General features: G+C 35.4%; 1 long non-coding RNA gene across 1 annotated transcript in view; it reads left to right on the top strand.

Moving 5' to 3' along the window:
- The window catches only part of LOC144230531 (uncharacterized), a 36780-nt gene extending 18413 nt beyond the window's left edge, over positions 1 to 18367 (top strand). The window contains exons 2-3 of the long non-coding RNA XR_013334781.1: positions 14058 to 14125; positions 18249 to 18367. This is a non-coding gene — a long non-coding RNA (uncharacterized LOC144230531). The remainder of the gene's footprint in view (positions 1 to 14057; positions 14126 to 18248) is intronic.
- The last annotated feature ends 3465 nt before the right edge of the window (positions 18368 to 21832 follow it).

Raw genomic sequence — 21832 nt, 5'->3', positions numbered from 1 at the left:
TTCTTTTTAAAAAATTTCTTAATGTTTATTTATTTTGAGAGAGACAGAGAGAGAGAGAGAGAGAGAGCGCACAGGGATGGGTCAGAGAGAGACACACACACAGAATCCAAAGCAGCCTCCAGGCTCCAGGCTGTCAGCACAGAGCCCGACATGGGTCTCAAACTCAAAAACGGTGCGATCATGACCTGAGCCAAAGTGGGATGCATAATTGACTGAGCCATCCAGGCCCCCCTCACTTGAGTTTTTTCAATCGTGGATTCTTTACAAATAGCTCACAGCATCCTCTCTGTGTTCAGACTTTCTTATTACTTGACTATCCAGGGTACTAGCAGACAAGGAGCTTCACCAACTCTAATATTTAGAACTTGTAAAACCTCTGAATGGAAACTCTCTACTGGAAAAGAATAGCCATTAATACATTTTGAAATGACTTCCTAATTTTATCATGCATTCACATGGCTTTTAAAAAGTAAAGAGAAACAACTAAACTCCAACTCAGTGATATTATTATTGACTAAGTATTGATTTTGTACGAAATGGTAACTAAAAGCTACCAACACTTTTGCAAAATAATTCTATATATTCAAATGGCTCTGTATTTTAGGCTCACACATCCCTATTTTAGGCTCACTTATACAAAATGCCAAGCCCACGGGGTACAGAGGAAGAGAATAGTGAGCTATTATGAAGCTAACTTTGATTCATAAGAAATGAAAATCAAAAAGTACTAGCCATGGTCACCAAATAAAACATTTAAGAACCACTTAGGTATTGTAATCATGTGATGTTGTACATTAGGTTGGTCTTTTAAAATATGGAAGAAACAAATTCCTTGTCCTTCAGGTTTGCAACATAAAAATATTTATGACTAATTGTTATAGTTCATCTGATGACATCCTTTTTAATAGATAGATATCTTCTTTTCTATCTCCCTTAATGTCATATCTCCTGATTCATGTTTTCATGAAAACTTATTTTATTGTCAAGGAACTGTGAGTCTCAAAAAAACTTAAGGAAAATTGACTTTTTCTCCTAATATATAACCTCTGCACGATGTTACCTCTCCAACTTCATTTTCACAGAGGTATGAATAAATAAAAGTTAAAACTATTGTAGCAGTGGTTTTCATCTGCTTGTAATGTCTGATTAAAAGAAAAGGCTTAAGGGCGGGGCAAAGGGACACAGAGAAAGAGAGAGAGAGAGAGACTCTTACACAGGTTCCACACTTAGCAAGACCAACTTGATGCGGGGCTTGATCCCACTGCTGTGAGATCATGACCCGAAATTAAAAGTCTGCTGCTTAGCCAACTGAGCCAAACAAGTACCCCTAAAAGAAAATATTTTAATTGATATTCATCAAGTTGTACACATGAATGATTTTGCTTACCTTACTAGGCTAACATATTAAATAATGGTTTTAATGTTATGATTATAACTAAGATCTATATGATGTTTACACTGTGCCAGTCACTGTGTTAAGCACTTCACAGGTACTTTTTTCTTAACTTCACAACAATCCTAAGAGTTGAAAATGATTTATTATCACAATTTTATTGAAAAGCAAACCTCGGATTAGTTAGGAGGGTCACATTGCTAGTGAGTGTCAGAAATAGTAAACAAACTAAAAGTTGTTTATATATCTCCAGAACTTGTATCCACACTGGTTTATTAAATAAATTGACATTTTATTCATTTTGTATGTGTTTATATATATGTACGGTGTGTGTATATATGTATTTTCTAAATTCTTATCATGTTTATGTTAAACTATATATCCATACTCTACTTTCTCTCTGAATATATGCACATATATTTACATTTACATCTTTATATTTACATAAAGATATGTGTGTGTGTGTGTTTTATTTTTTAAAAGGCTAAGCTCATGGGACATGTATCATACTTACCTTGTTCAAGATAAAGCCTATTCCAAGTAGACAGACTTAGATAAGAATTTTTTTGAAAATATCTGTAGCAATTATTTACTAGCATAATCACAGTGAATAACTCTGCTTCTTAGACTCATGGCTGCAGAATATTTTTGCTTATATTAAACTTACCACTTCCACTGCCTCCAGTTACCAACTTCTGTGTTCTTTCAAATTGAACTTGAGATGGTCCTTGAATCATTTAGTCAGTAAATCTACTTGCAATTAGACCATTTTAAGTGACCATGTAAGAGCCTTTAGGCCCCTGTTCTGATCATGATACTCATACATTCATGCAGTAAAGAAGCATCTTATACATGCCATTGATTTCAGAATCTGAATGGTGGCAACTTTCTTGATCTTGGTTTTGTATTGGTCATGACGGTGACCCTTTGATATGTATTCCTACTTTCCTCATGATTAATTTCGGTTGTCTTTGTAATCACTTCTCTCTTGCCAAAGATTTACAAATGAAACAGGGCCCTATGAAGTATGAGTGGAAACCTGCTGAGATGAGAACAGGTGGTTGAGATTTCTTTTTCTGAAAATAGAGACACAGAAATGACGAAATCCCTTTTGTGGAAATCTACCGGTGTCTTGCCAACTTTAAATAGTCAGAGAGCCAAGCCAGTTAGCATAGCAGGGCCGAGTGCTGGAAATAACTCAAAGCTTTGAATCCAGGTCTTTCAACCAGTCCTGAAAACTCCCTCCCTCCAGACTGTTAGGTGAGACTTCATCTTTCATTATTTTCTTGTGTGTGCATCAGAAGCTTATTTATTTTCAGTGACTAGGATGCATATGTTTCTGTGATGTCCGTTCCACATCGACATTCACATTTTGAATGATCATAAATTAGATCTTTCAGTCTGCTGCAAATACAGGTTAAATTTTTACCTAGAACTTGACATACTGTTATCTAAATCTAGGAGTGCATCTTAATATACTCTGGCTTTCTTTTACATAGTCGTGACTCCAGTTTTGTGGTGGTTGCTGGCCTTTAATCCACATCACAAGTATTTATTGAACAGCAACTTTATTTCAGGCACCATGCTAAACTGTAAGAAAATTATTATTATTAAGACCCAGCACCAGCCTTCACTCTTAAGTGAAAGAGGCAAATAGTTACTTAGGAGTAGGTGTAAGGTACTGTGAAATTTACAGTAAGGCTGTTTTATAGCATTAAGGGAAGGTTTCCTAAAGAAGTGTTTTTTAGGCTTAGATTTAAAAAAACCAACTGAGTATAAGTTAGCCAAGTAAAATATGTGTCATTTCATATAGGACATGGAAGCACTCAGAAATAGGAGGGAACAACCCATGATGATCAATCTGCAGAAATGTCACTATGACAAAAGCATAGTTAGGTGACAGAGGCTGGGAGTAAGGGGAAGAGGGAAGGATGAAACTGGAGAAGTTTGCAGGAAGGAGAGGAAATATTCCAAAACGGACGTTGTAAAGCCTTAGTATGAAGTTTGTGTTGTCACCAGTAGGGTGAGGAAGTCACTGGAGAGTTTTTTGTTTTTTTGTTTTTTGTTTTTTTTTTTTTCACTAAAAGAGTGACATGAATATACTTATATTTTAGGGGGAAAATTCTCTTTTGACTTTCTGCTAATGGAATGGAAGTAGACGACTTTAGACAGAGATGTCAGTCAGGTGTATGTTGAGCTACTGAGGGAAGATGATGCGTCCTGAACAAAGATTGTGGCAGGGGGAGGAAGAGAAGTAGATGAATTTGAGCAAGCCGAGGGAAACAAATATGTATTATTCACCTGTGTATACGGGCCTGAGTTGCCCTTGGAATCCTAAAGATATAAATAAACACATGGAAATATACAAAATGTCTCAGCAATGTAAGAGGAGAATTTTTGTTTTTAAAGTAGGAAAGAACTAAGGGCAGATCTTTGAAAAACATCAACCTTTAGAAATGGTAGAAGGAAATAAAAAAAAAAAATCACCCAAATAAGTAGGAAATAAATTAAGAGAAAAGTAATATAATTGCAGCTGAGAGGAAAAGAAATCATGAAAGTGGAAGGAGGCAACAGCATCACATGTAGGCCCAGTTCACATGAGGGGAAACAACGGTGGAAAGCGTCCATCAGTTTGAGCAAAAATGAGGTCATCGGTGACCTTGGGAATAGCAGTTTCAGAGGAGCAGTGTGGGAAGAATACAAATTAGCGTGGGTTTAGGAATGAATTAGAGGTAAATTAGGGGAGACAAAACTTAAGCAACTAATGTGAAGGGAGAAAGGGAGGGCAGTAAGTAAAGGAGACAACCTGTGTGGGCCAAGTGTTCTGTGCTGATGTATGAGTTGTCCAGAACTCTGACTGTACCCAAGAACTGTCAGCGCAAACTGGGACTTATGCTTCCGTATACTGTTTACCAGAAATGGATTGGTGCCTATTTTGCATTTAGAATGATACTTAAACCACAACAGCATGCTGACTCAGCAGAGTGATTCATACTTGATGGAGAGTCTCTCTCAAGTATGCATGCAAAATACAGTGCTCGGCATACCGTCATTCTTCAATAAGCATCCACATGACGTAGGTAAAGGACAGTCTCTATCAATCTTGGGTTGCCTATCACTTTGTGAAAATCAATTCAAATCCTTAGTTTTCTTTGCTTATAGTTTTGTTACCAAAATACTTGTCCTGTATCAGTGTAAGAGGAGGTGGTATCAATTTTGACTTGAAATAATTTAATTTAAATATATTATTTTCAGATATTTTTTAGAATTCATCTTTTGAGAAACGCATATACATATTTTTAATGAAAAAACTAAATCAGATGGGTTTCCAAAATGAATGGTAAGTATAAAATAAGAAACGTTCATCTTAGCCCCCTTCATCCCTTTTTATTGTTATTACTATTGTTATGACAATAACATAAATAATTTTGAATTCCAAAAAAAATAATCATTATCATGTATCAAATGAAAGTAACATGCCCAGTTTCATATAAGAGCACTTAATTAAACAGGGCTCCTGGGTGGCTCAGTTGGATAAGCATCTGACTTTGGCTCAGGTCATGATCTCACAGTTCATAGTTCAAGCCCCACGTGGTCTCTGTGCTGAAACTCAGAGCCTGGATCCTGCTTCCAAGTCTGTGTATCCCTCTCTTTCTCTCTCTCTCTCTCTCTCTCTGTCTCTCTCTCTCTGCCCCTCTCCTGCTCGTACTCTGTCTCTCTCTCAAAAATAAACATTAAACAATTTTTTTAAAAAGCATGTAATTAATCAATTAAAACATATGTATGATAAACCCATATAAGTTAGAAAATAATCACTAACTGTTGAAGACATAATGAAATAAAAAGAACATAGCTGTGTTGTGTTTAACTATTTTGAAAGTAGAAATGCTACAATTATAAGTTACACATATACTTACTAGGATTTTATTTCATAAGGAAAACTTATGAAAGACTACATAACTTAAAAGCAATAAAATTAGTAGTTTTCATGAGTGATATTATTAGACAATCATATATGTATTTCGAAAGGGCATCCCCAATGATAATAAACAGAGCAAACTATAAAATAAATGAAATTGTATTCTTCTGCTTTGCTACTCTCAAGAACACTTAATTCACCCTTCTTTCTAGTGCTAGCAGAAAAACATTGTTCTGGAATTTAGCAACAAACCACCAAGGCCTTGCTGATATAATGGTGAAATCAACCAACTCAAAATGAGATTAAAAGTTCTGCTTTTTGAAATACCGCAAGACTGTCACCTATCAAAGGCTGCACTTTTGGAGTCCTTGTAATAAAGGTCTGGGGAGTAATCTATGTGCCATTCACATCCAAGTGCCTGCCAGCCCACAGTATTGGTTTTGCTTTGAATGTGTTAAGTACTAAGCACCTGGCTTGCTAAGCAACCAGATTTTTAGTTGCTTATGATAAAGCACTGAAACTTTATCATAGAAACTTAGCTTTTTGAAAATAGAATTGCATAATAGTGGCCTATAGAGGAAATTGTTCCCTACAAAATATCACTTTCTTTTCTAAAATATGTTTAGTTTACGTTGAGCAGCAAGGGCATTAGTCGTGTAAAAAATCCCAAGATTACACCACATATGTTACAATAGAGTAACTCTAGATCTAAAAATCTGTAACAGAAAAACCTACATTTCTTAGTTTCTACCTTTATTATTCAGTCCCTTCCCCACAACTAATACATTACAACTGTCTTTTCTATAGTTTATTAGAGCCATATCCATCATTTACTTTACAGGCAAGACCACCTATTGACTGCTGTATGGGATTAGGGTGAGTTTCTCCACATGACATCAAATAACATCCCTTAGGGACCATTCATAGATGTTCTTTGTTAGTGAATGGTGACATCACTCCTCAAAATTCTCACTTCTTTTTTGTAAAATTCATGTTCTCCTCTAATCCAGTTGTCAATGATTTGTTTTGCCTTCCTCCTTGACACACATAAACATGAACGTACATATTCACTAACTAAATACTAGATGGGCAGGTGGCCATTGTTTACTCGGTGTTTCTTTTCACTAGACTAAAATAGCATAGAGGTAGGCACTCTTCTAAACTTCGTACATATTTCACTTCATTCATCCATACCACAGCCTTCTGAGGTTGGTGTAATTTCCACAATGTTCATATAAAACAACCAAACAATAGAGAGGAAAATAAGTAGTCCAAGGTCAGTAGCCTCATCAGAGTTCAAACTAAGACACAATGGAGGGGTGCCTGGGTGGCTTAGTCGGTTGGGCAGCCAACTTCGGTTCAGGTCATGATCTCACGGTTCACGGGTTCGAGCCCCACATTGGGCTCTGTGCTGACAGCTAGCTCAGAGCCTGGAGCCTGTTTCAGATTCTGTGTCTCCCTCTCTCTCTCTGACCCTCCACTGCTCACACTGTCTCTCTCTTTCAGAAAAAAAAAAAACAAAACACAGTTAAAAAACAAAAAGACACACTGGAGTCCGATGCTGTGTGCTAAATTCTCTGCTTTATTGCTCTTCTGTCCAAATTTCAGCCCAAGTGAAGTACTTGGTGATACATCTTAGGCTAATTTATTTCAGAAGAAATTTCTTGAACCCTTTTGTGAATTTTGTCTTAGTCAAGCACACACACATAAAGGATATTGAGCTAATATTGATTTATTAAATAAACATGTAGAATTTTTGACTTTAAAATTTTTCCACAAATATAGGCACCTGGGTCAGTTGGTTAAGCATCCTACATTTGACCTCCGCTCAGGTCATGTTCTCACAGTTCTTGAGTTCAAGCCCTGAGTCAGGCTCTGTGCCAACAGACCAGAACCTGCCTGGGATTCTCTCTCTCCCTCTCTTTTTGCCTCTCCCCTCACCTCTCTTTGTGTCTCTCAAAATAAATAAATAAACTAAAAAAATTTCCCCAAAGAGAAATAGAGAAGGGGGCCACCTTGCCAAACTTGGAAAATGAGCAAGTCACTTTAACTCTTTAAACTTCAATTTCCTAGCTTCTGATACTTGTCTTTGTTAGAAGATTGTTGTTAGAGATTAAATAAATCCAGTTGATGTGCACATTCATTGTCAACTATATTTCTAATAAATGCAAAATGCAAATGCAGAATATCACTATTATAATGTTACCAAAATAAAAATGAGAAGTCTGCAGTCTATATGAGTTAGGCAAACCTAATAGAATTTCAAATAAGATATATATAAATATTCTTTAAATCACTTCCCACATGTTCAGAAGTCATATACATAGATTCTAAGGTGTTTTCAGTTCTACTTAGTAACATAAAGGTGTTATTTATTAGCATGTAAATTATGATGATTCTTATACATATTTGATTTCAGAACTAGATTCTTTTTTGGTTAATTAAACATTCTGCTTCACAATGACCTGGTTCCCTTCTAAATGTTACATAGGTAATTAGAGAGGCAGAAGATTAGAATGGCAGGAAATAACCCAGCAGTTAGGCGCTCACATATAATAAAGCAAGAGTTTCATATATTTCCCCAAGTATATGAGAATAAATACATACACTCACACACACACACACACACATCAAAATATTTTTAATGGATCTTGCCTAAGGATAAGTTATCTTTTAGCTTAAAAATTGCTTGGTGCCTAAAACCTTCTCTTTTAAACTATGTGGAAAATATCATTTCTGCCACTTCTTAAGCAAATAATTTGCTACAGGGGATTTTTACAGAGTTTCTATTAGTGAGAAAAATCTGATTTATAATCTCTATAGATTTCTAACACATTATATCTGATTACCAGAACTATCAATGATTCTAAAACTTCAGGCATAAATTTTTGGACAGGATTTTATTTTAATTTGAGCAGGCTCTTCTACCCCTCAACTGTAGTAGACATCCATTAGTGTTCATGATTGTGTTGACCCTGAGAAAATTCAGTAAGGGAGGGGATGACCTGTTCATAATGTAATGGAAATTACTTTTCCCGCTTGGCACATAAATTAGGAAGAAAGTAAAAAAAATGGGAAGTGTTTGAAGTAGATAGTCATCTGTTAAAGGTCAACTATCCAGAGACATCTTTGGTACAACTCTGGGGAAAGATACTATTCAAAATCCTTTCCTTCATCCTGCAGACGGCAGAAGTAAAATTCCTTTTGTGTTGCTCAGATTCTTTTGTTTTGGAGTGTTCCTACATAAACGCATGAAAGTGCAATTTATTGTTGTATTTTCAATTCCTTTCCCTGATCGGAATAACAATATGTTGGCGTCTTTGGCTTCTTCTTTGTGACAAATTCTGATTTTCTACTCTACAATTAGATAACTTACACTGAACACATTCTGTTTTTTCCAAAGATATCTAGTTGAACTGAAATTCATGTACACATGCATTGTAATTTAAGTGCTAATAATACCTTTGAGGTGAAGGATGAATGAAATTGAAAAGGTCAAAACCTATTTGACTTCCTTTAAGTGTTTGATAGCTTGTTTACTTAAATTTATTCTACATGAAATGCCAAGCCATTTGCCCTTTTCATGTAGATTGTAGGGCTCTTCATTAATATTTTTTTTCTGACATCATTCATCCTCACACATTAAACGTGGCCCAGTATATCTATGTGTTCATAAAAATTAAGAGATGCTTCCTACCTTCAAATAGTACACAGTCTAATGGATAGAAACAATCAGATAAAAACATGGAACAGCCACCATTTTTAGTGCCTTTTAAAGAAAGTCAACACACGTATAAGGAATGTATTAAATATCAGGTACTGTTCTAGGATCTGGACACACACCAATAATCCTTTCCCTCCTGGGGAGATTTTATCCTAATGCAGAGCAATTACACTGTTTTAGATTCTGGTCAATAAAATTCCTATGGGAATTTGCCAGGGTATGCATGGGCAGAGATGGAGGTAGCCAAACAGAAATATTCTCTCCTTTCTGCAAGAAGGACAACATTATGTGTTGTTTACACTGAAGACTTCTACACAATCCTATTCTGCTTCTTTAATGCCATGCTTGGCTACAAATTATACATACGTGTATAATATATATGATACAATATATATGAATTACATATTGTGCTTACAAGTATAATACTGTTTTCTATTGTATAAGTCACATTCTCCTCCATCACTTGTACCATGAAGCTTCTCCTGGCTGCTCCTGTTAGAGGTCTATTCGCTCTTAAAAATTTAGTCCTTTGACAGAATTTTTTTATGATACCCATTTTGTGTTTACTCATGTACTTCCTTACACCATTGTTAAATTTCAAGCTACCTGCAGGAAAAAAGCTATGACTATGACTCTGGTGACTAGTAGTCATCATTCCATTATCTCTGGAACCCAGGTCATGACTCATGCTGATAAATATTTACTGTCTCAAGCTGAAATACAACCTATCTAAATTAAGCATTGGAAAAAAGAACACACATAAGTCACAAATATATTCTCCATTCTTTGTCTCTAATTCCCAACTTGAAGTTCAGTGTCATTTCGAAAAAAAATAATAATGTTTATTTATTTTTGACACAGAGAGAGAGAGAGACAGAGAGACAGAGTGTGAGTAGAGGAGGGGCAGAGAGAGAGGGAGACACAGAATCCCAAAAAGGCTCTAGGCTGAGCACAGAGCCCTATGTAGGGCTCGAACTCATGAACTGCAAGATCATGACCTGAGTGGAAGTAGGACGCTTAAACTTCTGAGCGATGCAGTCACCCCTTTTCAGTGTCATTTTGAATCACATGTGTTTGTGTCCACAAAAATATCTTAATGCTCCCCATATTCTCCCAATATATTAAATACAAAGCTATAGTTTCTAAGTTCTATAATTGAACTATTTTCCACAAAAGAAAAGAGAAAAAATAGATTAAAATATGTTATTTATTGTATTGATATCATGTTTTAAAATATTATTGCAATTCATCATCATTAAGAAATATGTATTTCTAAAGTCACCTATATTATATTTTCTGAAGATATGTACCTATATTATCATATAAGAAGGTACAAGTATAATTAATTATTCATTATTTATAATTTTATTATCCATTTGCTTTCCAATACATTTGGTCTTCTAGGTATAGAAGCTAATATTCAGGTAGCTCACGAATTTATAGATAATACCTTTTATAGTATATGAAGCAAAATTAGGAAAAGCATCAAGCTAATTATTTTCTCTTTCCAGTCTGCATATATTTCATGAGCCCTCTAGACATAAGATGCCAGAGTTCACATTTTCTCAACAATGGCATTGATAATCCCTGATAACATTCACTAGCTGGTGAAGATTGGCTCCCTGAGGACTTAGTTAGTTGACAGACTCTGTTTGTTTAGTTTGATTTTGCTGATCTTAACAATAATTAATTCTCCTTGCTGTGGTGAATATATAAGTATCGTAATGGTATACACCTAACTGTTCCTTGCTGACTAATTTTGTTTTAAATAGGAGTCTTACATACATAAACTAAAAATACATAAGTGTGTGTGTGTGTGTCTTATGATTTATGGATATATGAAATGTGTTTAAAAACACAAATCCTTATTCCTGTTTCATTGAGGAAACTTGGGAAATAATACAGCATTCACTCTATTAGTGCAGACAAATCCTGTGAATGTGAGATCACTCTTATTTCAAACCCTTTTCCCACAATCAACTTTAAATGCTTCCTCTGATTAACTGAAAGCTCTAGAAGTTCTCTTTGAGGGTTCAAAAGACTCTCTTAGTTCAAGCCAAAGATTTTTATTCCACTGGTTTAAAGGAATATTTTCACAAAAAAAGCATTTATTGTATGCATTTTAAATTTGGTATAAAATTGATATAAAAAAGCATCTTAAAATCATCTACACATAGAATGGCAGTGTGCTTAGATAAAATTTTGGTGTACTGATTTTTTTTTATCTTCCTGTTGTTTCTATTCACATGAGCTTCTCTTAGGAATATTTAATTGATTCCCTTTGGTTGTATCCTCCTTTCCTATTAGATTCTTTTTCCTTGTCTGTTAGAAAGTCAGTAGACAGAAGGGATAGATGTGTATGTGCAGTTTCTGAAGAAAACTAGAGCTGTGTGGCTCAGATCAGGGACCATGTCTTATTCATCCTTTACATCACTAACATCCAACACAGTGCTTGATGCATAGTGTAGTTCAAAGAATATTTGTTGAAGTGAGCAAGCTGTACAAGGAGGTTTGGGGCAGGCACTACTAAAATATGTTATTGTACTTAAAGAGAGAGGCACATGGGGAATATTAGAGTCATGCGTCAAAAATTTGGAACATGAAGCTTTAGTCTACTATTAAGATGGGGAAAGATTCAGGCTCCTGTTTCTACCTATGCTACTACATTGTGGAATAGTAACTCCAAAATCTTTATTCTACTCTCCCTTTCCCCACCTTACACACAAAATAATGTCTCTGCATCAGAACAGAGAATCCTTTGTATCAGAAACCCCTGTCTTTGCATTGAATCCTCTCACGTATATATGCCAAAGCATTAAAATTATGAACATTACATTCAAATGCAGATGTGTAAAAGATGCTAATTATGTAACGTTAAGTAAAAACAATCAGGATAATATACCATGAGTACAGCTATATTTAACAAGGACCTAAATTTGAACATCTATTCTTACACATGTCAAAATACTGAAATCTGGTACATGATAATAGAACTGCCTACTTAACCTACCAAGAATCCATATACATGATGGGCTAAGTCATTTGAAATATCAGCTGCACTATCCTGAAGAAACTTGTGCCTGAGTCCAAATGAAAAGCTGATATTATGAAGCAGGAGTATTTATAAATTCCTCTACTGAGGCATTGGCAGGACATGCTGACATTTAGAAGAGCATAGCACTGTAGTGGTGACCAGGACATTACATCTCTACCTACGGTTAAGATTGGTGCTCATTGGAATATGAAATAGACACTCTCTGAGCTGTGAGAGGGAATTGTTCCTGGGAGAGGTGTATTTAAAGGACATCACAGCAGCATCTCAGCTTTATTAATGCCTGAGGCAGGCTTCAGAAGGTATCACAATTATAAGCCAATATTGGTCAGGAAGAAAATGGAACAATAGAAGCCAAATGGAACAAGAAAACTCTTTTATAAATCCACTTGAGATATTTCCTGGGGAAAACAACACAAGATGGGAAGGAATTTGAGGAGACTAGAGGTTCTAAAATGAGTAGAGGATGACCCAGAGAAAGGCATTTTGATATATTATCGACAGTAGCATATAAGAAGAAACATGAACTCTATATATATTAAATACATATATTTAAATGCATGAGAAAACAAGGAAATTTGGAGTTAATTACTTCAAAACAATAACAATGTTTATTTGTAGAGCTTAATTTACATGATTTTTTTTTTTTATTTTGCAAAGTTTTGTGCTGTGGTTAAATTGGTTTTCTCATTTAAAAAGAGCACTCTCAGGGCACCTGAGTGGTTCAGTCGGTTAAGAGTCCGACTTTGGGTCAGGTCATGGTCTTATGGTTTGTGGGTTCATGGGTTCAAGCCCCGCGTCGGGCTCTGTGCTGACAGCTAGCTCAGAGCCTGGAGTCTGCTTCAGATTCTGTGTCTCCCTCCCTCTCTGACCCTCCACTGCTCACGCTGTCTCTCTTTCTCAGAAATAAATAAAACATTAAAATTTTAAAAATAAAAATAAATAAAAAAGCGCACTCTCTTTTTAATACAAGCATGCAGTTTGTATTACATTTATTAAAGAAACCAGTGAAGGTAGTGAAAACTCCCTGGTCTTGATAATGTATACTCTGACCACTTCTGCATCTCATTTCTATTTGTCTCTCCATCCCATTATTCCCAATCTTAAAGAATGATTTTTGAGTGCACAATGACTTTGAAATTTTAAGTGTGAACATTTGGAACAGATTCAAGACACATAGTATAAATTCATTTTTTGGACTGATGGTAAAGAAATGACAACTCTCAGATAATCAAATTTCAGTCCATAAACTAAATATGCCATGGTTTCCAGTAAGAACATAGATTCTCTCTTAGATCCCTTTTTTGAACTCTTTACCCCATTTGCATATTTTTGACAACTCTATTTGATACTAAAAAATGGATTTTGTCTTAAATATTTTTACTGAATTTGATCCCTCTTATTTTAATTTTAAAAAATTTTAATGTTTAATTATTTTTTGAGAAAGAGAGACAGAGAGAGAGACAGAGGGAGAGAGACAGAGAGACACAGAGAGAGAGAGAGCATGAGTAGGGTAAGGGCAGATAAAGGGAGACACAGAATGTGAAACAGGAACCAAGCTCCATGCTGTCAGCACAGAGCCTGATGTGGGGCTGGACCTCACAAACTGCGAGAACATGACCTGAGCCGAAGTCCAATTATTACCCAACTGAACCATCCAGGCACACCACTCCTATTTTAATTTTTAAATGTAAGTTCTGATATAATTTGACTTGCTCTCAAATCCATGAAGTTAAGCAACTGACATTGCTCAGCAATGCCTGTCTGGGCAAAGTAATGTTGCAGGAGACTTAGTATGAGCATTTGAACCTTGTCATCAAGTGATCCAGAACATTTTCAGACATTTATGTTGTGTGCATGTCAGAGTGTGGAGAGGAGAAGGGGAAGGATGGGGATTTAGGGAAATAGGTATTAAAGTGGTTACTTTTTGCCTAAAACACTTTACCATCAGGGTTGTGTTTATTTTCAGAAACAAAGTTCTCATCTGCCATCCTTGCCCCAGTTGAAGGAAAACTCAGTTTAACAAAAGAAAACAAGGTAAATTCAACATAGTTCCTAAGAAAGGACTATGAATTTTTTAATACTTCATTAGAATCCCAACACATGATACGATATCCAAGAATTGTTTTATTCTTAGTTTTATCCCCACCCCCTACCTCTTTAGGAAAACCAAACATCTTTCCTGCTCCTTGATCCCAAATAAATGTTAATTTAATAAGAATTTTTCAGTGTCAACTTCGCTATAGACAGAGTTCTAAACTCTGGGACTACAGCAGCAAACAATACAAAAACTGCTCTTCTGTTTTTTGCATTCTGGTCAATATAGGTGGAAAGTAACAAATGAATAATTACATCACATGACAAGTACTAGAAATAAAATAAAGCAGGATTAGAGGAGAGTGGCTATTTTAGGTAGGATGTTAAATCAAGATCTCTCTGATTTGATGACTTTTGATCAGAAATGTGAAAGAAGTGATCCAAATATTTAGATAATAATATTCCAGGCACAAATAGCAAATGCCTAGAAGTAGCATGTGCTGAAATAGAAACAGGCCGTTGGGAATATAGCGAAAAGAGCAAAGCAAAGCCAGTAAATCAGGTAATAGATAATAGTAACATGAGCTAATGGTACAAACACAGGTGACTTGAAGTACTTGAACTTGAGATGTACTATGTAGATACAAGTTCTAGTTAAAGACTCAGTACTGGGCTGCTGCATTATTTGGAGGTTGAAAAATGAGGAAGAACCATAAAAGGATACTAAAAAGAGGAATTCATTGAGAGAGGAAGAAAAAGAAGAGGGTAAACACAAACAAACAAACAAAACAACAAACAAGGAAGTAGTGATCAAATGTATCAAAAGCTGAGGAGTTTATCAAGGACTGGGAGGGAAAAAAAGGTCATTAGATTTGGCAACCTGGAGGCAATTATTGGTCTTGACTAGAGAGTTTTCACTGGATTAATGGGAACAAAGCTTGTTTGGAAGGAGTTTAAAAAGAGTGGGAAAAGGGAAAGTGAAATAATGAATTTAGATCAGACTTTAAAGAAAGAGAGAGAGAGAGAGTGTAAATAGGAGCAGAGAAATGAAACACTAGTCAGAGTGGATTGTGGAGTTGAACAGGTTCTTTAAGAGGCGGGAGACGTTACCTAATATCTATATCCTGATGAATGTTACAGTAGAGAGGGAAAAAGTCACCAATAACACTTGAGAAATGGGAGGAAGCCAATTGCAAAATAGATGCCCAGGAATATGTGTAAGGGGATGAAACCCAGATCATTACATAGAGGAGTTGGTCTTAGACACATGATCCCTACACTTTGACGGGGGAAAGACAGATATATGGTTGAGTATGTAAGGAGATTTTAGATTTGGGTTGAGTTGAATGGCAGTAATCTAAGTTTTCATATGATTTCTCCAATTTTCTTACTGAAATAAGGAAAAAGGATATCATCTGAGATTGATAAGAGAAAGGAAATGTTGGAGGCTTAAGGAGATACGGATATAAGTTTTACCAGAACTGAGTTATTTCCAAATGTTAGGAAGGAAGGAAAAAGAACAAAGGAGTTGACACAGAGGTACTCACTAGTAAATATAGATTCCCAGGAACCCCCTTCATATACTTTATTCCAACCATACAGAATTTTTTTTCTTATTATTCATATATGTCTCATGCCCAAAGTCTTTGAAAATTCTTTCATTCTGGTAAAAGAACTATGTAACTTTTCATTATTTTTTTAGGCCTCAATTTAAATTCCAGCAAGCCTTTCTTGTACAAATTCTAAACTTCTTCCTATCAGCATTCATGATATTATATTGTATCTACTTTTTTTTCCTTTCTGCCAACACAGTGTGTTTCTCACACAATGGTACCATATCTCCAGTAGCTATGGGGAAAATATTGCATATTAATATCATAGATTCATTATTAAACACAGGTGATTTTTTTTGTTTTGTTTTTTCCCACAAAAATTTAATTCAATGAGTACATACAAATTTGCATAGTAAATGTATATTTAGAATTATATGTTGTATTTAGAATCAGAAATTATTAAGCACTTTCATTTTATTTAAGTTTCATGTTAACATCTGCACAAAGGAGAATACTAGTTCAAAAATGCAAATCTCTACTGCACTACATAATAGATTTTTTAAAAATATGACTGAAACAAAAACAAACAAATAAACCAAAACAACTGAAAGGTAAGAAAGGAATAATAATGATTTAAAAAAACCCTTAAAATCTTAAAAGTTCATTCTGAGTTCAATTATTTCTGAAGAGATTAAAATTAAGTATAATTCATCTCCTAGCTAGCAGAGATTTTTTTTATAGTGCTCCATAATTAACTCAAACATGCTATTCAGACTTTGACTTTCATACAAATATAAAGGTATAATTTAGATGAATAGAAACAGGTTTGCAATAAAACAACGTGACAATAAGAGACTTTTTTATTTCATTCAATGTCAGGAGTATATAATGGAAAAATCTGTCACTTTTGATGGAGAACAGAGTGTAATTAAATTTAATCTTACTGGAGACCTTTGTCTTAATCTGATTTTCATTTAACCAAAGATCACCGTTTAGTTTAAAAGCTTGTAAATTTTGTTTTCTTCTCTGCACAAAGGGATACTTTTAAAGTACCACACCTGATTTTTAAATATACTCTCAGTTTTATATGATCTGAATTATAGTTCTTCTTAAATTAGAGCTGATTTTCTTTTAAAAAAGAGAGATGTATTTCTGATTTCTTATTTTCCCTTCTCAGAGGGCTTATATTTCTTCTTTTTATACTGGGGATTATGCGTGTAAGATGTATACTAGAATAGTGTTTCTTTGTGAACTCCTATTTCTGACTTATGCATTTTAAGGAAGCTGCATATAACAATTTCTTTCTAGAATTTATTTTTTTAAAATTTTTTTTTTTTTTTTAATTTATTTCTGAGAGAGAGAGAGAGACAGCATGAGCAGGGGACGGTCAGATAGAGAGGGAGACACAGAATCTGAAAGAGACTCCAGGCTCTGAGCTAGTTGTCAGCACAGAGCCTGACATGGGCTTGAACCCGCGAATCATGAGATCATGACCTGAGTCAAAGTCGGCTGCCCAACTTACTGAGCCACCCAGACGCCCCTCATATAACAATTTCTAATGAAACTAGTTCACTGCAAATACTGTTCTCAGGTGTGTATGTGCGTGTTTGTATATACTGTTGAACAAGATGGAGGATGCAAAGATACCCCATTTGTAATAAAAGAACCTTGCTTTTTTCATTATGATACAACCAGAGTAAGTTCCAGAAACTGATTTAAAACATAACCTAGATGGGGCGCCTGGGTGGCTTAGTCGGTTAAGCGTCCGACTTTCGCTTAGGTCATGATCTCACGGTTTGTGGGTTCGAGCCCCGTGTCGGGCTCTGTGCTGACTGCCAGCTCAGAGCCTGGAGACTGTTTCAGTCTGTGACTCCCTCTCTCTCTGACCCTCCCCTGCTCACGCTGTCTCTCTCTCTCTCTCCTAGAAATAAACAAAAAACGTTAAAAAAAAAAACCCATAACCTAGACATTAAGTCATACAAACACATACAAAATGCACAGCCTGTGGGAAAAGTCATGACAGTGATGATATCCATTTATCTATGGATTATTTTTAATTTGAAATATATAAAATATACACACATTGTGAGGAATCTTATAAATTGTAGCATTTTTAGTAGAAAATAATCCCTACTCCATAACTCAAAATCTAGTGTCAAGTTTTTCCATGATTACATGGAAATAGAGGTAAGTCATAAAGATACTTCTGTGTCATAGAATCTGAGACTAGAATCTATAAGAAACTGATATGATGTAATTTGACCTAACTTCAGAAGCAAATAACTAGGGTCAAATGAAAGAAATTTACATTTGTAATTCAGCAAATATTCATTGTGCATATAATATGTTGCAAGTTTTGTTCTTGATATAAGGAATAAAGCAATGGGTGAGACAGATAAGGCCCCTCCTTTCATAAAACTTAAAAGGCAGGTGGAGATAGGTTATAAATAAAAATCATATGGAGACAAATATACTGAAGAAAATAAAATAGGATAATGTGCTAGAAACTGAGTAGCATAGGTGACCTAAATGAGGGTTGGAAGACATCTCTCATCATTTGATTTTAACAGAGAATAAGAGACATGATTGAGAAGATAAGGAGTCTGCAGGGCATACAAGAGATGTAAAGGCACAGAAATGAAGAGTAAGCTTGGAGAGTGACAGAAACTGAAAAAGTCAGGATAACTGGACGATAGTAAGTAACTGGAAAAGTAGTTGGAGATAACATCACAGATTGGGGCTGAGAAAAGTGGTTGTAGAAACTGGGAGCCCATAAAAGAATGGATACTCTATGGAAATCAATAGCAACTTAAGATGCAACATAACCTGATCCGGTTTTACGAAGATCATGTTGACCCCCAGGTGGGGAATAGATTGCATAAGCACCTAATGGAAGCAGAAAGACTATGTACAGTAGTCTAGTAAAGGGATGCTGGGGATTTGACCTTGGACAGTCACATAGAATGGGAGAAAATTGAAATTTGCCCTAAAAGTTTTCTTTCCATATCTCCAATAATCTTATTGTTGTCATTTTCAAATTACTTTGTTGGGGCTCTCTCCTTCACTTTGGACTTTAGATTAGAGAGGCAAAACCCTGTTAAGCACATACCATACAAACCAAAATGGTATGGAATGTATGAATATTGGTACATATACTTTTTCAATAAAAAATCCTAGTGTTTCCATGCACTCTCAGATTGATATCTTAGTTTCTTTCAATTAGTCTGACTAGAGAACTATTAAATATAAACTCTTTTAATGGTTGCTCTTTTTAAGTTTGGAGATTAATTATATAACTGTTACATAGAGCAATAGAAGAACACAGTGTGGTATTATCTGCTATTTCTATTCACTGTTAAGTTTCAAACTATTTTATTAAATGCCCAAAGAGGTATTCATTTCCTTGATTTGCCATATGGTACCACCATGACTTTACCACTGTGCAGTCATTTTGCCCCATATCTGGGAATCAATCAATCTATTGCAGTGATTCCCAGTAGGAGCAGCCTTGAATAGGAAGAGCGGCAGCAGTTCTTGGGAAGCAGCAGTAGGTCTCAGACTCACTTTTGGAAAGAACTTGACAAGTGCATGTTTCTGTCCCCAGTTGATCTGTCAATTTAGATCACTGATGCCAAAAACCAGAAAGGCAAAGTTACCAGGAAATCTCGAGTAAATTAGAAAAATGTCCTCCAGCCACAAATTCTCTTATCCTTCAGCACACAAAGCTAATGTTCCAGGAGGTTAGCTATTGAGCTGGTAAAGGCGATGTCACACCCTACAGTCCATGGGGACCATGTCAAGCTGAATCCATGGAACACACTCTTTAATGCTTACTTGTAAAAACACAGTCCATAGAAGGAAATTTGCTGCAATTTAGAAAAACAATAATCTCACTAACAAGTAGTGTGTCCCCTTTTTACCATTCTTTTTGGGTAAGTATTTAAATCTTCCATGTAACTATCTACAGTATAAACTGATACTGAAATATCAACTAGGTGGTGAAAATAAAATACAATAAACAAATACAAATTAAAATTTCTGCTGCACCCATCTTATTTTTTTTTTTTTTTAATTTCGGTTCTGGCATAATAAGATCACAGTGATTTTATTTTCTTCTATGAGAAGATGACTATACCTGCTTTTCAATTATTCTGCTATGTTCACAGATATATATCCTCTGTGTCTAGAAACTGTGACAACAGAAATATTTTATAAGAAATTTAAAATAATGCCCACTGCCCTTGGGTGGAGTACATTAGAATGTTTATAGGGTTGTTTCATAGGTAGTTTGATGAAACATTATTGAGTTGGAGGTAACCTGTACTTAACTTGAAAAGGATGGTTTAGTGGGTATGCAAATAAATAAGTATTCTTCCATTCTTTTTCTCACATCCATACTAGCCTTAGGGGAATGAGAATTCTAGGGCTATGGTTTTTAAATTTAGGAAGGTAGTAAGTGTCTTTCTTTGATAAAAATGTTAGGAGATAGCTAACATTTTTTTTCTCCTTTTCTGAGAAGACCAAAGCTCTGAAAAGATACCTACCTGGACTATTGACTACTAAGCCACATGGCAGCTCAAAAGCTCAGAGACTAAACATGGATCTGGGGATAGGCTTTGAAAGGATTCCACTGTGGTAGACAAAGAAAATGGCTGAGATCACATAAATAGAACATATTTTTCAACAGGTGCCAACATAGATAAAGTCAATGTAAGGAGGGAGGAAATTCTCTTCTGGGCAACTCCTGTGGAGGAAGGACATAATAAAATAAATTAGTTGAAGGAGTTGGAAAGGCATTAAAGACACAAGCAATTAAGGGTAATAAGACCTACTTGAGATCAGAAATAAATATAAGACATTTTCTTTCAAAGACAAGTGGGAGCAAAGAGTCATATTGCCATGTTATTGCCAGTCTCTGATCATTCTCTGTGTTCACAGAGAACTATGTTGTTACACTTAGCACTTGCATATATTGCTGGCTTATCTCCCTCTCCAATCAGGTTAGGAGAAGACTGAAAGCAACATGAAGTCTGTTATTTCTTTATCCCTAGTGCCTAGCACAAGATATGGAATACAGTAATAATTTATCAGCTATATGTCAAATCAGTGAGCCAGGTTTAAAATTATTACCCTCAAGGGGCGCCTGGGTGGCGTAGTCGGTTAAGCGTCCGACTTTCGCTTAGGTCATGATCTCGCGGTTCGTGGGTTCGAGCCCCGCGTCAGGCTCTGTGCTGACTGCCAGCTCAGAGCCTGGAGCCTGTTTCAGAGTCTGTATCTACCTCTCTCTCTGACCCTCCCCTGCTCACACTGTCTCTCTCTCTCCTAGAAATAAATAAAAATATAAAAAAAAAAATTATTACCCTCAAGAGACCAAGTAATCAAGTAAATATCCAAAACCAAAATGAATATTACTCTAGAGTAAAATCTGAGGTAATGTGGAAGTACATACAACTGATATAATTCCAATTAAATACAAAGACACTTGACATTATTTAGCCTATAGGTAAAATGATGGTTTATAGATAAATGAAAATTGTGTATATGGTATTTTGAAATAATGAAAGTAGTTCATTAATGTTTCTAGGTAATCTTAGTGATTCTTAATTGGTAGGCTAGGACTTAAGAAATCTATGAAAATCAAGGTCTGGAGTATTCCCAAACTTGGACTAGAGATGAGCTTCTGGGTGAACATTAGATGACACCTGTTTCAGGATTAGAAATATGCCAACATTGGGAAACAAGACAGGCTGACATCATGAAACACAGTTCTTTCTAGTTAACTGATTTGTTATTCATAGTTCTGTTTTATCAGTTCTGTACATTGTTGTCAGAGAAAGCACTAAGGAGAGTTGATGAACATTCTATCTCCAAGTCAGAGTTTGCCCCAAGGTGGATCCAGGCATTAAAAAAAAAAAATTATCTTGAAAGTGAAGATTAACACGAACACCACAACTTGCCCAGAAAATACCACTGAAGGAAAGTAGACACCTAAGTAAGATGAATTGCCTACTACATTTACTTTCAGTGTATTTATCTGTGTATAAAATCCTTGACATAAATAAAATATTCTGAAATTGATAGGACATGGTAATGAATGGACTAGGTAGATAAAGTGGGGAACACAATGGGTTTTACAAGAAAGGAAAGTGAGGGG

The sequence above is a fragment of the Crocuta crocuta genome, unplaced genomic scaffold (genome assembly GCF_008692635.1).
Source record: "Crocuta crocuta isolate KB4526 unplaced genomic scaffold, BGI_CrCroc_1.0 scaffold560, whole genome shotgun sequence".
NCBI classification, from domain to species: Eukaryota; Metazoa; Chordata; class Mammalia; order Carnivora; family Hyaenidae; genus Crocuta; species Crocuta crocuta.
This window is presented reverse-complemented; position numbering and strand designations above follow the sequence as displayed.